Source organism: Hippoglossus stenolepis, chromosome 13 (assembly GCF_022539355.2).
Source record: "Hippoglossus stenolepis isolate QCI-W04-F060 chromosome 13, HSTE1.2, whole genome shotgun sequence".
In the NCBI taxonomy this organism is placed as follows: Eukaryota; Metazoa; Chordata; class Actinopteri; order Pleuronectiformes; family Pleuronectidae; genus Hippoglossus; species Hippoglossus stenolepis.
This window is the reverse complement of record NC_061495.1, coordinates 23,819,677-23,831,747: the sequence shown is the minus strand read 5'-3', so window position 1 is coordinate 23,831,747 and position 12,071 is coordinate 23,819,677. Positions and strand designations below refer to the sequence as shown.

Sequence of the window (12,071 nt, the reverse complement as noted above, 5' to 3'; positions counted from 1 at the left end):
TAAAATCGATGCAGGGAACATGAGTGAGGTGACGGCCAACTCCTGAAACATGCCTGCAGTTTTGGATAATTAAAATGTGTAGGTAATAATGCAGTGGCCATTATTCCTCAAACTTGATTAGAAAAAGCAAAAGAATGAAACTCAAAATAACTCAAAATGCCACTGAGGCACCTGAGGAGTGAATCTTATGCTGGGAATAATAAATCCAGTGTCCAGGGAGGTGGTTTGTGTGGTTTATTTCTCCATTTCGCAAACAAATGGAAAATAAAAGGCAATGGCTTCTGCTGTCTCTCTTGCCTTGGTAAAAAACCATAAACCCTTTCTGGCTGCCTATGCCTTCTACCCATATATCTAAAATCAACTGATGCTCAATGCCTTAAAAAACAAGGCATACACTACCAAAACTACCAAAAAATAACCAATATAATAATTCTAAAGGCAGATAGCTGTATTCTTCAAACAAAACATGTAACTAAATACAACAAATTCCCTCATATTCTAATAATGTGAAGCACTTCTCTTTTGGCATTCACCTTTAAATCTGACCACTTTTTTTTATTTCAGGCACTATCCTCTCAGCAGCAACATGACACCACTCAGTACATTTTCTTTGTTCATGATATCACTGCTGTGACCACCAACCAATATCTTTTTCTTCAATTCCACCTCACTCTCAAGCTCCTCAATGTCAGTGTCAGAAAAGTGGAGCTTCTTCTTGGTTGATGACGTGATTCACCATAGAAACCTGCGGATCAGCAGGGTTATTTAACATTCATGAGATACTTTGCAATGACTATTTATGGCTGAATGTGGGCGTATAGAGGGCAGAAAATGAGGCAACTCCATGTTTCAAGGTAAACCATGCCTTCAGGTGCTTATGCATACATTTCTATAAATCACATGCCATTTTTAGCTTTTATGTACTCGTTTAGTATGAATCCTAGTCCCTGTTTTATAAACAAGGTCCCTGGCCTTCCTGACCAGCTTGTTTACTCATCACTGAGCATTACCACAGACTGATTAAACAGCCTGAGTAACTCCTTGCACAAGTTAGATGACCACAGTCCATTGTATCACATGGTGTTTTGGAGAAACTTGTCAGATATTTCAGTGTGGGTTGAATGAATAGTTCTTTAAGGGTTCCTTCATTTTCACAATCCTCTGCTGGAGGTGTACTACAATAATCTGGATTTATGTGACTCTTTGGATCAGAGGTTAATATCCTGACCTCCTGTCTTTATTCTATGACCCAGTTAGACAAAATTAAGTGGACTTTACATATAAGAGGCATTTGTTTTCACAGTATGTTGTTCTGACCAGCCACCCCACTGCTTAGTTAATGTCTTGGTCTGGAAACAAACTCAATAAGCCTCTCACTTTATCTTTGGCCTTCTCTTTCCAGGACGACCTGCAGCGTTCCCAGGATTTCTACCCTCAGGAGTAATTTCTAATCCTTTTTCAGAGAAGGTATTAGCTTCCCTCCATGACCTAAGGATCTGTCATGGTGTTCATGTACCAGTGACCTGCTCGCTGATGCCTGAGATGCTTGTACCTTCATGCACGCTGTAAGCACTTTCAATAGGAGCTTTGAGGTGAAGATTACAGCTGTGCAGCAGCTAGACTCTTCTATTCAACTTAGTCAGTAATTATTAAGTTGGGAACCCGTATTCAAAAAAAGTTTCTGTTTTTACTCAATCATTTTGTTTAGTACATTGCTTAATTTATTGCCTTAAATCTGATTCAGTTTCATTTCACTTAAGAATTTTTGACTTTTGTTTAGTGTTTTTTCTATTTTTCATATGTTTTGTTTGGATCACTGGCTGCTCAGGTCTTCTCTCCTCTGCACAGTTATAGAACAATGTGATGTTGATGGCCTGTATTCTAAGCAAATTCAACATATCCAAGATATATGCTTGTTGTCCAGCTTCACTGAACCTCATCAGCCATCCTAATGACCTGTACTACGAAGTTGGTTGTCAAATGTCTCAGTTAACCTTGGTTTTTCTTATCAAGCTATGAGCACCTTCAAGTTCTCATTACAATATGAGAAACTAGAATTACTGCACACAAACAAACATGTGCGATGTGAGGTCACAGTGACCTTGACCTTTGACCTTTGGTCAACAAATTCTATGTGAGTCCAAGTGAATGTTTGTGCCAGATGTGATGAAATTCCCTTTGGGCATTCCTGATATATTGAGTACGAAACAACCCAAGGCCATGTGACCTTAACCTTTTGACCTTTGACCACCAAAATGTTATTAGTTCATTTCTGAGTCAAAATTACATTGTACAAGATTTGATGGAATTCCCACAAGCTGATAGCATATCACATTCACTAAAAACATAGGCATTCTTTGTGAGGCTATAATGACTTTGACCTTTGGCTACCAAAATCAAGTGAGTTAATCCTTGACTCCAAGTGAATATTGGTACCAAATTTGAGGAAATTCCCTTAAGGCATTCTTGAGATTGTGAATAAGCTTCTTAGGACTGAAAACTCACAAGTTACCCTGATGACCACAAGTCCTGGTCGCAGTACATGCCCCCGCTGGTGAATATAGTGGAGCATTTAGTAAATAAAGACACAAATCTTCCCCTCAGGATAAAGCTGTGAGTAAAAAAGATAGGGAATATTGGACTTATATTCATCAGGTGGACACAAACACCACAAAGAAAAAACTTATTGAATGCAGGTTTTATAGTAAAGGTGATTATTGTGGGTGATGCCAAATTTTAACTACAGAGATTTTAATCATGCTGCAGAGAAAATGTCACATATGTTCTTTTCTTTTTTTTGTGTCCGACCGAGACTCGCGGACAATAACATTTTTCCTTATTGTAATTTGTTACCTTATTGTTTGTCTACTCCAATGATATGTTAGAATGCATTTATGAATTACTTCCCCTTTAGATTAATTTAGGTCCAAGACTTGGGGTGTATAGGCTATAGATCAGTCACATTAAAGGGACATAACATCCTGCTCAAAAAATTCATATATTAGCAAGAATTCTTGTGTGCCTGTTGTAGGGGGTGATGGTCTTTCTATTGCTTGCATGCAAATTCTATTTAAATGATGTGCTGTGGTGTGGGTTGTATGCATTTACAGCCAGGCCCAGGAGTAGGTGACACCCCCCCTTTTCTCCATTCCTTTCATGTGGCGCTCTGGTGCCGTTCCCCCAGTCTGGCAGTTTTACTTTGTTTATAATGTATAAAGATTAGAATAAAGTGTTTATTTTAAAACTAGGGAAGGATCTGTGTGTCATGCTCTGTACTTTGGGTTTTTATCAGTCACACCTGGCTAAAACCACTTCGGCCCTGTTGGTGACAAAAACACAGGAGGTTTTTCTCTCTCTCCCTGTCTCTCTTGATACAGACCTGAAGATTTCCAGCATAGTGTCAAATAGTGATACAATAAAGCCATTGCAGCTGTAGAGGTGAATAGTGTTATAGGCTGATTTCTTGCAGAAAGGGAAGCTAAAGGTGTTGTCCTGGAGCCAGCTGTTCCTGGGATAAGGGATTAGAGGAGAAACAGGGGTGCAGGCCAGTTGAAATTACAAAGAACTCTGAACAACTGCGTATGTGTATGCGTGTGTGCAGTGGCGGACTGCACTATGATAATTACTGGTGGCGTGATGGATGCTCTTGCCTTCCTTGAACAGTCAAGTTGACCAGCGATAATATAGCAAGCGGGAAAGCGTTGACAGACCTCTCAAATCCACTTAACTGGCAACCAAAATGAAAATAATAACACCATGATAATATTTTAAAGTTTGTACTGTCAATTCAAAACACAGCTGGATCTTCAAAGACTTAAAGGGGACATAGCATGCAAATTCCACTTTGTTAGTGCTTCTACAGGTTAATGTGGGTATCTGGCATGTCTACCAACCCAAAAACTCTGGGGAAAAAACACTCGCGCGTTTTGTTATAGTTCCTCTAAGTCAGAAACGTCATGCTTGAGCGACTCGATTGCGCTTCCTGGGTATTGTGTCGTAACAATACACTGGAAGTCTCCTACATGGTCTTGGCCCCCCGTCCCGTCCCCACACTCGTTACTTCCGGGTTTACACCGGAGGCTGCGAGCAGCGCAGCGCCGTTCCCAAGCACGCAGCCGGGCTGTTCACACGGGACGAGCATTTCTCCGCTGGTCAGCCCGCGATTCACTCACATGTGGCATTTGTGTGGATCGTTGGGACCGGGAGGCTGCAGCAGCTGCTCGGGAGCGACCGCTCGCTCTCCCGTGCGTGAGCTGGAATTTGTGTCAGCGCCACACAGCAGCAGTGTGGAGGACTTCCGCAGTGTTCAGCGCTACTGTAACCCCCGAACCCCGACATTCAACGGGTACAACAACAAGCGGAGAAAGCAGAATCGCGGGCTGACCTTATATATACAGTCTATGGGGCTGACCAGCGTGGAGAAATGCTCGTCCCGTGTGAACAGCCAGGCGGCTGCGCTTGCAACGGCGCTGCGCTTCTCACAGCGGTCTTCCACACTGCCCCAGCTGTGTGGAAGACTTCCGGAGTGTTCAGCTCTACTGTATGCCGGGTTACAGTAGTTCCGCCGGGTTACAGTAGTTCCGCGGGTTACAGTAGTTCCGCCGGGTTACAGTAGTTACGCCCGGGTACACCGGACGAGGAAGTGCCGCTGCGAGGCAGCGCAGCGCCGTTCTCCACGCAGCCGCCTGGCTGTTCACACGGGAGGAGCATTTCTCCGCGCTGGTCAGCCCCATAGACTGTACATATAAGGTCAGCCCGCGATTCTGCTTTCTCCGCTTGTTGTTGTACCCGTTGAATGTCGGGGTTCGGGGGTAAATGATGGTCTTCATAGCCCCCCACCTCTCTTTCTCTCTCTGTCTGTCTGCTTGTGTGCTTGTAGTGGATGGGCAGAGGGGGACATTTAATTATGTGATTGGGAAAATTAAAACTCCAGGACAACAAGGGGAATACAAAGTATGGGATGCATATTTGATAATTTATATCATATAAAATATGTAATTTATATCGTTTAAAATCATGGGGGAGAGGGGAGGGGAGCTGGCTCATTAGCATTTAAAGGAACAGGCAGTCAAAACAGGTCGCTCTGTGGAGGGCTGTTTTATACAGGGTAAAAAGGGTGCTGTTTTATATGATCCTTGTGGTATTTTGACCAAAGTATGTTACAGACATTTCATTAAGACCCCAAGGAACCATATCAACTTGTGGTAAAATGGGCATGCTATGTCCCCTTTAATGTAAACCAGTGCAATAAGTCACAGCACGCCTTCCTTCCCCTACCTGCACGGCCCCAGTTTGCAGCCTGTTTGTGGTTTTGCCAGCCGGAGACAAGGCAGTGTGGCTCATTACAACTCTCAGTATTGAGCTGAGTCGTAATTCAATGGAATTCCTTTTGTGAAGGTCTAACAGGATTACTATATGTGGGGATGAGACAGAACAGGGCTCCCAGCCACATCAACCAGGGGATTACACAGTGAGAACTCTGGCTCCCAGCAGTCACCAACGACACAAGTTAACACCTTTTTACATTTTATTTACAATCAATCAATCAAATTGTGTTCGTATAGTCCATATTCACAAATCACAATTCTTCTAATAGGTCTTAATAAGATGACATCATCTGCCCTTAACCCTCATCAAGAAAAGATGGTTTCATACATAAATCGAGTGGTGTATCAATATTTAGTATTTACATAAAAGACAGTATTAATGACAGAAGTAATGCAAATAATAGTAGTATATGTGAGTAGGCATATTAAGCAATCTAGCTGTAATCCAGGATCAACTGCCACCACCATCACAATCCAAGATCCACCACAGCATTGTCAGGGACCATTCAAAAAGGCACAAAGACAAGGTTAAAAATAGTACATTTTCGCCTTTAATATTGAAAGTGTTCAAAAATTGCTAGCAAGTTACAAAAGTAAATAAATTCTGTGTAAAATGAGAAACTAGAAAAGAGCTACAAAATGAAGGGCACTAACTCAAAAAAAGGTCAACTAAGCAATAAAGAACATAAGGTTAACTCAACCAAACTGACCTCTTCACAAATAACACAGGGAGCTTATAAAGACATGGAGTAGTCCTAGACAAACTCAAAGAAGGACTGTATTAACTACTCACATTAATTAACTAACAAACTAAAGATGTGACAACATAAATAACCTATCAACAGAAACCTATTTACAAAGAAATGTTTGTGTTAAGCAAATGATAAAGAAAGCATAAAAAGAAAGCATTTGAGAAATCTTATTGTTAATGTTTGGGTGTAAAATGTGATGTAATCTAAATAAATACTAACATTGGTGGACAGCTGCTGATGTGGCCGCCACACACTCCCCCTCCTCTGGAGAAGGTAGTCTGCAGTGGAGTTCTGTTTGCTTGGTAATTGATGAACCTCAAACTTGAAGGGCTGTATGTCTAGGTTCCAGCGGGTTATTCTGCTGTTCATATCCTTCATTCTCTGCAGCCACTTTAAGGCCTTGTTGTCCGTTTCTAGGAAGAATCGTCTTCCCAAGACATAATATCTGAGAGAGCCCAGGGCCCATTTGACAGCCATGCATTCTTTCTCCACCATAGAATAGCGGGTCTCCCTCGGGTAGAGCTTCCGACTAATAAATGCAATCGGGTGGCGGTCCTCCCAGGGCCCTTGGAGGAGTACTGCACCAAACCCACGATCTAATCATATCTACGATCCACCATTCGCCATTACGATATACGATCGTGATCCACCATACGGTCAAAATCCATGATCACAAATCTTGATGTCTTGATGGGGACACGTCTAAAATCTTGCTACAATCTTTAGAGACTAGACATTTTATTTGAACTGTGAAGTATTGATGGGGTTTTCATTTACATGGGAGGTTTTTACACATACACGTACAATATGGCAAATGTAGCAAGGTTAGTGTTGAGGAATTTTTGACCATCCTCATACATTACATCTGTTCACCATTAGGAGAATAGTGCCTGTCTAATTCCACAGATACTCCCTTCTCTCCAAGCAGTACCCAAGGCCAGGTTATAGATAAAGGGCCAACTAGCAGTACATTGTAGGGTCTACGCTCATGAACTTTCATATCTTATTCAGATGCCCCAGACAAAGAGGCACCAAACTTCAACTCTTTTGCGTATTACACCAGGGGCTTAACTATCCAATAGGATGCGAACACCTACATGTAACATAGAGAGTGACATAAATTCTAGCCTTTCATGGATGTGCTGTTGGGATGGGTGACGCAAGTAGAGGAAGATATACTGGGATGCTGTGGGAGACATCTTCAGACTTGGGGGTGACAATTGCTCATGTTACTCTGTAAGCGTTTGTATATTGTTCCACCTTCTGGTCTCCTTGATGCATCAAGTCTATATTAAACTCTTCTGCATAAGTCATCAGCTGCTGCCTGAGTTCTCCTTTCACCAGCTTCCAGGAAACTTCCATAACAGTTAGTACAGTCAGTTAGAGTTATCTTTGATTGTCCACCTTTTTGGAAAATGGAACAATCCACCTCATGAAATGAAATCTGAGTTCAAATTGGATTTAGAAATAACAAAGAATGATAAATAATAGAGTCAGTAGTCACACCTCCACTGTCTGTCATCACAGTATTGTTGAACAGAACCATCATTTGTTCAATTTTCTTATTCAAAATATCTAGCATGATCTATGGAGTTATATCTTATCAATCAATCAATCAATCAAATTTTATTTGTATAGCCCATATTCACAAATTACAATTTGTCTCATAGGGCTTTAACAAGGTGTGACATCCTCTGCCCTTAACCCTCAACAAGAGTAAGGAAAAACTACCAAAAAACCATTTTAACAGGGTAAAAAGAAGGTAGAAACCTCAGAGAGAGCCACATGTGAGGGATCCCTCTCCCAGGACGGACAGAAGTGCAATAGATGTCAAGTGTAAAGGAGAACATCATCAAGATAAGAGTATTTGCAGCATTGATTAGAATTTTGAAGCATAACTGAAGGTCAATGAATTGATGGATTATTGTCAGTAATGGTCGAGTATCTGAGGAGAAATATTATATATCAAGCAGTCTTGTTGTAATCATAGACCATGGTCAGTAGCCACTATGATCATGATCCACCATCAAGATCGGATGCCACTATAGTCCACAATCACTTATGATGTGAAACAGACATTTTAAGATCAGAGAAGGTCCAGAAAAAAAATCCATGAAATATATTTGAATCAACATGAGTAAAAAAGCCAGTGAAAAAGTAATATAAACAAGTCGACAGCAGGTAAAGCCCTGTCTTCTTGTCTCTGAGGGGGGGTTGCCACTGCGTTTCCAGACAGAACACATAATCCCTCCACTCGAGTCTTCCTCCATGCAGCTGGTTGTGCTCAGAATACAGGAGGCACCCTGACCATAAACTATGACCACCCGCAGGTTGATTAAACTAGCTCCAGGCGGATCACTGTATTTGGCATATGTTCGTCAAGATCCCACAAAAGGTTTGAGTGGTTGCCGTGAAATGTTGTACAGTCATTTAAGGTGCCCATAGGATGAATCTAATGACTTTGGTGATACAGTGACTTTTCATACATACAGTATCACCAACTGTAAGTTTTTACTTATAGCCAGTGAAGTATCTCAACATCTTCATAACTAAAGCTTTTGTGCCAATGTTACAACAGGTCTCCACTTCTCCCCCTGACTATCCAGAAATTCAATAAAAGTATCCCAGAGTTTTACGCTGCCATCTTGTTCTGGTGGACGTTGTTTGGAGCCTTTCATGGCTAAGGCCGTTACTCTTGTGTTTTCCCTGTTCTCTATGCTCCCCCCCTTTTTTCCTCCGTCCCTGTAATGTGTGTTGTTCTTTGGCGCAGTCTCAAGAACCCCGGTCTTCTCTCCACTCATTGCCAGATTGTTCAGTCACCTCAGTGGTACACACTCTCAGCCACGCTGACTTCTTCGAGTGGAATCTTATTTTGTATGCTTCTTGTGAAACTTCTAATGGTGTTTTTCTCATCAGGATCGCAAGAGCCCACCCGCCTGCCTTTTCTCAGGCTGACAGGATCGTCTGCTCATTCTCTGCCAGCCACCAGCCTGTTATCTGCCTGCCCCAGCTCTTCATTTAAAGACTCTTCATTCACAACCAATCCCTCTCTGTGTCTGCTTTCGGGTCCAGCGAAAAACTAAATCTAACAGTACCGTCGATAAACATGCTCGACCAATCACAAGCTGTCAATCCAGATGTGTCACCTCATTTATAAAAGTACATAAAATGACAGAAACTATCGTTGTGAAACTTTATTCAACATTTGGCTGTTTAGTTTGGTCCATGTCCCAACCACTAACAAGGAGGATGCAGGATTTATGATGCAGCCAGGTCATGTCGTTCATCTTTAAATTTGTTAAACTGTAATTGTGACGGCCGCAGTAAACACCAGAACATGTGCAAACTGCATCATCATTATAACATCTGTCAAAACCACGCATGTTCACAGTAAGACAAGCTGGAGGGTTTTACTTTACATTTCTTCTTCACCCCTTTAAAAGTCCTCTCATAATTTGTCATTAGGGTACAGATTTTATTGCTGCAGCCGAAGGAACTGTACTGTGATCACTCTGCAAGGACTCGGCAAGGAGCTGTCTTTGGGCAATCAAAAACACACATTCATTTTTTAACATCTGCTGCGGAGAAAGACAATATATTTGTCCAGTGTTGGGTTTTCCATTTCCAATTCAAACAGCACACTTACAACACCGTGCCACTTTTTGCAGATTTTTTTGAAAACGGCTTTGTCAAGGTGTTTGATCATTTTTGGGGTGATCTCAAAATCTTCATCCTTGATTTCGACCCATATGTTTTCGAGTAGACGCTCGATGATGGTGTTTGGTGATCTGAGAGTGTTCGACAACTTTGCTTTAGCAAAGATCCTCGAAACCAGCTTCAGAACAATTATCCTGATGGGTAATTTCCTTCCTTCCACTGTTGGTTCTTGCTCTTCTCTGTATTCTTCATTGAATTCAGGAGTGGTCACCTTGCTTTCTGAGCCAGACCCTTTACCAGGTGCCGAAGGCAGACTGGCCCCACCGATCGGGCCCTCTGACACAGCTTTTTCTAAAGTATGTGTTATCACCCTGGAAGTGAGAGTTTCTGACTGTGTGTGAAGCCACCACCTCATTACTCCAAGGAAACACCACACAATGGCAAGGATGTCAGCTGATATGATAGCACGTGGCGGACAAACCGTTATGCTTGTGGTTGTGAGGCTTTTGGTCGTGAGGTAATCTTAAATCTCATCCTATCTATGTGATTGTTTAGGATATTATTCAGCTTGTTGGTTAACTCGAGGGTTTCACCACTGAAAATATCATCCATCCATTGAGACCCATTCTGCCCCTGCTGTATCTCACCAACTGCTGCTGGAAGCAGAGTGTCAATATCACTCATGACAGATTGCATTGACTGCCTACTTAAAACCTTGTCAAAGGCTGGGTTGTAAAGGCTGTCAAAGTACTTGTTATTCAGTCTGCCCACAATATGACGAATGGACGCTTGGGCAAACTGCTTTGCAGCGATTGTCCTAATCCTTTCAGACACTTTCTTCAGAGAGGGTTGTCATGGGAATTTCTGTAAAGTCAAGCACAAATCATACAGTTGTCTCTTTGGTAAGTTTAATTTACACCTGCAGGTGGACTCAGAGTACAAATCACCGGAAGGACATCATACAATGAGCAAAGACTTAGAGGAGAATGAACATCTTTATACACTACAAGCCCCTCCCCTAGAGAAGCAAAAGGTTATCAATAAACTTCTTTGATCTATGATCAAGGTGTATAGACATCGTGTCTCCATCTCTGTCTCAGCCCCCTGGAGTGACCCCTTTCATGTACCATCTGTCTCAGAGGTCCCTTATCTTCGTTTACAACACAAAAGACCCCCTTCCTGTATACACGTAAGGAATCCCTGCACCCCTCTGATCAAACCCCCTTTGAGTGACCCCTGCAGTGATCATTTGTCAAGTGTCAAACAAAGGAGGAAGGCCATAAACATCTACTACCTTTAAACAACACTCATAAAGTTAGTTAAACCCACGAGAACCACATCTGTTCATTCCTCTTTCAACATACATGTCTGTTTCATCCATTAATCATTACACAAGAATAAAAACAGCCATTACAATCCCCCCTTTGAGACTAAAAGGCTCAACAACCTCTAAACATCTTTATAACATGTCATCATCCTGGAAGGGAAGAGTCCAGGATGAATTAGATTCAGGAAGTTGAACATATTGTCCAATCATAGACTTGATTAAGGAAGTAACCATAGTCTTAACACAAGGGACAATAAAACAGGCCAACAACACTAATACACAAAATGAAATCAGAATAGGTGTCAAAAATTTCAACAACATATTTTCCCAACCCGTTAGAGTTACCCATGACCCCCAATTCCATCCTTCAGGAATTTGAGAGTCTTTGTTCTTCTCCTCGAACAATAGGTCATTTAGATGGGAAACTATATGCGTCATATTATCAGAAATATCCGGTATGTATGTGCAACAATCTGTTCCGATTATGTGGCAAACACCTCCTTGACTTGCGAGCATCAAGTCTAAAGCCATCCTATTCTGCAGAGCCACATTTCTGAGGCCCTGAATACTGGGAGAAAGAGATAAAAAACCCTCACCCACTAAAGCTGTTAAATTTTCCAGTTCCAGAGCAATCTCATCTATCCTGTGTGCGTTGTTCACAGTTCCCCACCAGGGGAAGAGCCCTCCGAATCCTTTCTCCTCTGGAGACACTCTTACTGTGGAACGCTTATGTCTGGATGGCACATAATAGTGAGTATAATCTGTATGGAAGTGGGGGAGGTTAAGGAACAAGGTAACAGAGGGCACTAGTTTGGCAAAATAGCAAGTCCCACACCACCCGGTCGGAGTGACTGGTAAACATATTTCCCACACACATACACATGTTCCCTTAAAGACCCATACCCATCACTAGAAGGCATTCTAACAACCGGGTTGTCATAACCTGGTCTATGTAAACTGATGGTATTAGTTAAATTTAATGGAGCAACATATGGCACATTATACCTG

At 42.0% G+C, this 12,071-nt stretch overlaps 1 long non-coding RNA gene across 1 annotated transcript; it reads right to left on the bottom strand.

Moving 5' to 3' along the window:
• Positions 1–10,630: 10,630 nt before the first annotated feature.
• Positions 10,631–11,827, bottom strand: LOC124854632. The gene is made up of 2 exons (XR_007034799.1): positions 11,345–11,827; positions 10,631–11,193 (listed from the first exon to the last, which is right to left on the bottom strand). It is a non-coding gene; the product is annotated as an uncharacterized LOC124854632 (long non-coding RNA).
• Positions 11,828–12,071: the final 244 nt, after the last annotated feature.